The sequence below is a fragment of the Cynara cardunculus genome (assembly GCF_001531365.2).
Source record: "Cynara cardunculus var. scolymus isolate 2C chromosome LG 10, CcrdV1, whole genome shotgun sequence".
In the NCBI taxonomy this organism is placed as follows: Eukaryota; Viridiplantae; Streptophyta; class Magnoliopsida; order Asterales; family Asteraceae; genus Cynara; species Cynara cardunculus.
The window spans coordinates 10,470,990-10,478,355 of record NC_037537.1 but is presented as its reverse complement, the minus strand read 5'-3'; positions in this window follow the sequence as shown (position 1 = coordinate 10,478,355).

The following is a 7,366-nucleotide window of genomic DNA, read 5'->3' as shown; positions in this document are numbered from 1 at the left end:
AGCCGGAATCTGAACACTTTGCAGCTGAGGATATTGTTGAAGCCAATCCACCGGCCAACTAGTACCAAAACGATGCATTACATCAGATACCTTGGAGTTATTGTGAAATCCCTGGCCATTTATGAATCTATAAGTCAGGGATTGAATGAGAGGACCCGACTCGCTCCATGTATCTTCCCAAGCATGTGTAGATAGACCATTTCCCACAGTATAAATAAAGAATCTCCGGCAATGAGATCTTAAGTCTAAAAGGCTTCGAAGAATCCACGACCACTCATTCCTCTTCTTGATAACCCAGAAATTACGGCCCCGGACGCAATGAGACTGAATCCAAGAGACCCACATAGTGTTTCTGCCCTTTAGAATATCCCAAATATGTTTAAAAAGAAGACACCGATTCCAAGTCGCAAGTTTTTTCATACCAAGACCCCCACTTTGAATTGGCAAGCAAACAGTATCCCAAGCAACTCGACATTTACCCATCTGACCCTCAGCTTTATTCCATAAGAAATTACGAAATAGCTGCTCAATTTCATGGATTGTGGTCGCCGGTACGAAAAATACCGACATCCAATAAGTTTGCATTGAGTGGAGCACAGAGATAATTAGTTGTCGACGCCCTCCATAGGAAAGGAACTTATTCTTCCAGTTTAAAAGTCGAGATTTAAGCTTTAACACAAGGGGATTAAAATCACGTACCTTCAGACGAACCGGAGAGAGAGGAACTCCCAAGTAACGAATAGGGAAGACCACAGGCCGAAAAGAAAAGGTATTACGAATAAGAGTTTGGACCTCCATTGCTACATTTCCAAAAAACACCTCACTCTTCTCCAAACTTGGCGACAAACCCGATCGTTCTTCAAACAGGAGAAGGCCACGTTTTATGACTTCCACTGAAATAATGTCCCCCTTTGAGAAGATAAACAAATCGTCAGCAAAGCATAGATGAGTCAGCTTTATATCTGCACAACCTTGATGATAAGAAAAATTAGCCTCCTCCTCAATACACTTCGAAAGAAGCATTGATAGACCCTCCATAACAACAGTAAATAGATAAGGGGAAAGAGGGTCTCCTTGACGAAGTCCCCGTTTACCATGAAAAAAACCCTCTGGCTGTCCATTAACACAAACAGAATACGTGGGAGTAGATATCAGAGTCTTTATCCAGTTAATCATGACTGGATGAAAGCCCATGCCCTTCAGCATCTCCAAAAGAAACTGCCAATCAACAGTGTCATAGGCCTTTCGAATATCAATCTTAAAAGCACATTTTGGTTCCCCTTCAAAACGCTGATAACCAGCAACCAGTTCATGCGCCATTAAGATATTATCAGTTATTTGGCGCCCAGGTATGAAGGCAGATTGAGCCTTGCTAACAAGAACATCTAGCGATCCTTTCATCCGATCAGCAATAACCTTACTAATACACTTCAACAATACATTACAACATGCAATTGGCCGAAAATCAGTAACACAAGAAGCATTAGTTACTTTTGGAACAAGACAAAGAAGAGTATGGTTCAGCTGATACTCCAAAGTTCCTGAATAGAAGAAATTGTGTACCCCAGTGAGAACATCCCAACCAACCACATTCCAAGCTGCTTTAAAGAATTTAGAAGAATACCCGTCAGGTCCTGGAGCCTTATCATTCCCAATGGCAAACAAAGCATCCTTTATCTCCATATCCGAGATAGGACGGATTAAGTGTAGAGAATCCGATAACGATAAATAATGATCAAACACACAATCCCCCATAGTTGGAGGAACCAAGACAATAGAGGTACCAAGAATACCTTGAAAATGGGAAAGGAATGCAGTGGACACCTCCTGATGATCATAAACTGTGCCAGAAGAATCCCTGATAGAAGCAATATGGCTCCGATTGCGCTTTTCTTTCATAGCATGAAAARAGAATTTAGAATTTCCATCCCCTTCATTTAGCCAAGAGATYTTCGCTTTTTGACGAGCCATTTCCACTTGATCACTTCTAGCTTTCTGATATGCTAACAAGAGGTGAGCAATGTCCTCTTTTAGCATATCATTAAAAGGGTCTAGATCACAAGCTAATTGGGCGACATCAAGCTCCATCTTTAACTGAACTACCCGCTTATCCAAACAACCATACGAATTCCRGAGACGCCGACAAACCACCTTCAGAGCTTGCAATTTCCGAAGAACTCTCTTCATATAAGATCCTCTCTGCGGTTTCTTCCAAACCTCCTCCACAGAAGCAAGGAAATCATTATGAGATGTCACAAAATTATCAAACTTAAAACCCCGCTGGCGAAGACGTCTACCGACTTTAAAAGAAAGAATACCCGGAGAGTGATCAGAAATTCCCCTCGGATCAAAATAGACTAAAGCATCCCCAAATCTAGTGATAAAAGCAGAGTTTCCCAAGATTCGATCCAGTTTGCGCATAACACCATCACCCCCCGAAGGTTTCTGTATCCAAGTAAAYTGGCATCCTTGATACGAAATGTCAAACAATTCCGCYTCTTCCAGACAGAGATGAAAYTCYTCCATGTCAGAATTTCTCCTAGAGGAGCCCCCTAAACCATCATGGGGAAAAAGCATGGAGTTAAAATCACCCATCGCGACCCAAGCTTTCCTTTGAGTAAACACATGGAATTCACCAAACGCCCGCCAAAGCTCAYGCCTATCCRCACCCGTATTACACCCATAAACAAAGGTAATAAAAATAGGATCAAGTTGCCCAAAAATCCTAATCTCACAGTGGACATATTGTTGGTGCTGCTCAATCATAAGAACGGACAACACTGTCGGGTCCCAAGCAATAATAATACGAGTTCCTTGATCACACAAACTCCCATTCGATATCCAATTCCAATTTCCAAACACTTTACTACAAACATCCCCCATATGACTATGTATAACTTTGGACTCAATGATATAACATAAAGACAGACGCTTTAAGAAAATAAGATCACGTACCTCCTTTTGCTTTATTAGGGAATTAAGACCCCTAATATTCCACGCAGCAATCTTTATCATTGAGAAGTTGAAGTGGTTTTTGCCCCTTTACTATAATCCAAAGAGTGCCCCTCAGTGTCTATTATTTCCATATCATCATCATCACTGGAGTCTTCAGAAGGAAGAGGGGAGAATCTATTACTAGTAGACGTAATAGAAACTGCACCACGTCTTGGTTTCATTGCTTGAAGCACTCCTTTAACAAGTTCTGGACCCCGCTTTGATCGAAATGTCACATTCGCATCCTCATCTTTTCCTCTTGGCGTTCTCCCCGCATCCACCGTACAATATTGACTTTCATCATGATCCCTACGGTCCCCAATTGATAGGTCAGAATCAACCACCTGAACTGCTTCCTTATCCTTTTGAATTACGCCCGATGTAGACGGTTTATCAGAAGTCGGCTTCATAGTACCAACTCCCACCATAGCTTCATGAAGATTTGAAGGATCTCCTGACGAAGTGGCCTGGGCACCATTACTAGCACCATTACTAGGACCTGAACTTGGTTTTGGCTTCCATTGTTTACGTTTTTTCTCTATAAACCCATCATTATGCAGCGGCTTGACAATCTCCTTTTGTTTTAGAGTACCCCCTTTCTGACAGGAATTCGTAGTATGGCCAAAAACTTTACATTTCGAACATTGAGAYGGCACCCAGTCATATTCCAATACCACCTTTATAACATCTTCACCATCGCCCGAYAGCCTAGGAAGTACTACTTCAATTTGCTTCTGAATTGTACCTACAGCCCATACATCCACCAAAACTTTAGCAAAGTTAGTACGGCCCCATGCTTTATCACAAGTACTAGYAGTACAGGCATCCAACCGCAAAGGGACTCCAACGGCACTAGCAATCCGGCTAATGCCCTCTCTATTAAACGCAACCAGAGGAATATTATAGAATTTAATCCATAACGGACAGGAGGTATGTTCAGGCTTTTTAAGTCCCTTTGAAGGGTCCCATCGGCCTCTTTCTCCAATTTGAGTCTAATTGAGTGATATTGGTACTAAACCGGTCACAATTAGTCTAATGAGAAGTTAATGAGAGTAAGTGAGATAGAATGGGTTTCTTTGGTCCTTACTGGGTCCATTCGTGTTAGAGGATATAATAGACTATTTCTCCTCAAGAAGTCCAATTGGGTCAAAATGACATTAACTAGGTCATAATTACTCTCAATAGACCCTAATTGGCATCATGGGTCCATTTCTCCTTGAGGAGCCTAATTGGGTCAAAATGATACTAAATGAGTCGTAGTTAGTATACTGAAAGGGGAAAGATCCCCAGGAAATTTTATAAAAGCAATAAAAGCGGAACCGTTACAAAGCTAATCAGCAAGAAAAACTATGGCAACTTTGACTCACAAACCAACCATAAGGAGCCAAAAATGACAAATAGAAGTACACCATAACATAAAAATAAAGCAAGCCGAAGAGTAAAAGGCGAAAAAAACCCACAAATTCCCAAACCGAGAAGGCACTCCACCCACGAAATCACAAATTGTTAGCGTCAACTTCTTGCTTGTCTTCCAAGCCATACGTTGAAGAATCTGCATCTTGATCTCTGCTACAACTTTGTCCCCAGTATGATTAAAGTCGTAGTTTGTATAACTAGACGTTAATGTGACTAATTAAGGTAGAATGGTCCTTACGGGTCCATAATGGGTCCATTTGGTCGTAGTAGGTAGAATGTACGGATTTCCTTTAATCGAGTCATTTTGGGTCAAAATGACATTAAATGGATCATAATTAATCTCATCAGACCCTAATTGGCTTAATAGGCCCATTTCCTTATAAGTAGTCTAATTGGTTCAAAATGATACTAGATGGTTCCTAAGGGGTGCATTTCGAGTTAGTGGGTTATATAATGGGAGAATTAATATTGATCGAGTCATTTGGGTCAAAATGAGAATACGTGGATTGTAATTAATCTCGTTAGACCTTTAATAGGCATATTTCTCCAAAAGGAGTTCATTTGGGTCAAAATGAGACTAAATGGCTCATATTCAGTCTGATCAGACATTAAAGGGTAAAATGGGCTTATTTCTCCATTTTGAGTCTAATAGAGTTATAATGGTGCTAATTGGGTCATAATTAGTCTAATCATAAGTTAATGAGGGAGCAATTTAGGTAGAATGGGTCTTAATGGTCCCTTATTGGTCCATTTCGTGTTAGTGGATATAATGCGCTATTTATCCTTAAGGAGTCCAAATGGGTCAAAATGACACAAACTAGGTCATAATTAGTCTCATTAGGCCCTAATGGGTATAAGTGCCCCAGCTCTTCTTGAGGAGTCTATGTAATATTCAGGTTACGAGTTTTGATTTAAGATTTTTGAATATATATGTATGGAGATGGGATGTGTGTGATGGATTTATTAAAAGTTTTGTTTTGAGGGAAAGGAAAGTCGGCTGATGAAGCACCACCATCATCACTCTTTCCATTGGCTATATATAGAAAATGGAGTTAGATGAAAAAGTTTTACACACTTGCTATAACTGGAAAGGTTCCTTTGTGAATCTTACGGATTGGCAGAAAAGAGAAGAGAATTCAGAGCTAGGATATTTAGATTCTAAGGTGAGTGTATTACACTTTGAGTATTATTTGTTTGTATACAATTCAGTAGTTATTGGAACTGGTTTACTATGATTTATATATATTTCATATTGTGCTGATTCTACTTAAACCGGAGATGTGATGTCTGGATTCTATCTAAATTGGCCGAGGTATGTCCGATATAACCAAAATCGCTCAAGTGGTAATCGGGTTAAAGGCTAAACCGCTCAAGTATTAACCGGAGAAAACCCTAAACCGCTCATGTGTCATTTGGGGAATGCCCTAAACTGGCCAAGTGTTAATCGGTTTAGAGCTAAATCATTCAAGCTATGTTCGGACTTCCTTCTTTTAAAATTCTAAGGGATTGTCCGGATTGCATATCCGGACAAAGTTGACAGGACTTCAAATCCGGCTAATATGTTGAGTTTTTTTTATATGAAATCACTCTTGTTATGTATTGGCGGTGTAACCGCGAAAGAGAGATGTAATGGAGGTGTAACCGCGAGAGAGATGTAGTGGCGGTGTAACCGCGAGAGAGATGTAATGGCGGTGTAACCGCGAGAGGAAAAAAATCTATTTAAATATAGATAAAACGTTTATGTCTGTACAGGTTGATTCTAAACTGTTTGTTTAGAAAGTATGTTATTGTATAAGATTTGTACACTCACTAGACCATTTGGGTCTAATGCTCAGTTGTTGGACTAACCTGTTTTATAAAACATCATACCTCGCAGGAGAAGGGCAAGGAGAAAGTTTAGAAATCTTGAAATTTAGTTACGCATAAATGTATTGAGAAAAGTTTTTGTTAGTCCGTATTTTGTAAACAATATTACATTATGTGTTTTGAGTAATATGATTTGGATTGTCTGTATTCGAAAATTGTGGGTTGTTACATAGAGGTTCTTATATGAAGCGTGTGCTTCGGAAAATGCAAGAGATGAAAGGGGTTTGTCGCCGGCTACGAAATTCTTATGGGTGTTTGGATAAAAAGGTGGCTCTATTAAAGACGGAACTTGATGTTGCTCAATTGGCTTGTGATCTAGACCCTTTTAATGATTTGCTAAAAGTGGACATTGCTCACCTCTTGTTAGCATATCAAAAAGCTAGAAATGATCAAATGGACATGGTTCGACAAAAACCGAAGATTTCTTGGCTTAATGAAGGGGATGGAAACTCAAAGTTTTTCTTTCATGCTATGAGAGAGAAGCGTAATAGGAGCCATATCGCTACTGTTATGGATTCTTCAGGTACTGTTTTTGAACATCATGATGTTCCAAAGGTTTTTGTTCATCATTTTGAAGGTATTCTGGGTACTTCTAATCTGTTAGTTCGACCTTCTATGGTGGATTTCTCTTTTGTTCACTCTTTATCGTTATCAGAATCTCTTCATTTAATCAGACCGATTAAGGATATGGATATTCAGACTGCTCTGTTTGATATTGGGAATGACAAAGCTCCTGGTCCTGATGGGTTCTCATCAAAGTTCTTTAAAGCGGCTTGGAATGTGGTAGGCAGGGATGTCCTTATTGCGGTACATAACTTCTTCTACTCTGGAAAGTTAGAGTACCAGTTGAATCATACGCTACTCTGCCTAGTACCAAAGGTTACGAATGCTTCTTGTGTTACTGATTATCGTCCCATTGCCTGTTGTACCGTTTTGCTGAAATGTATCAGTAAAATTATTGCTGATCGAATGAAAGGCTCTTTGGATGTTCTTATTAGCAAGGCCCAATCTGCATTCATCCATGGACGACAGATAACTGATAATATTTTAATGGCGCATGAACTGGTTGCTGGTTATCAAAAACCTCTGG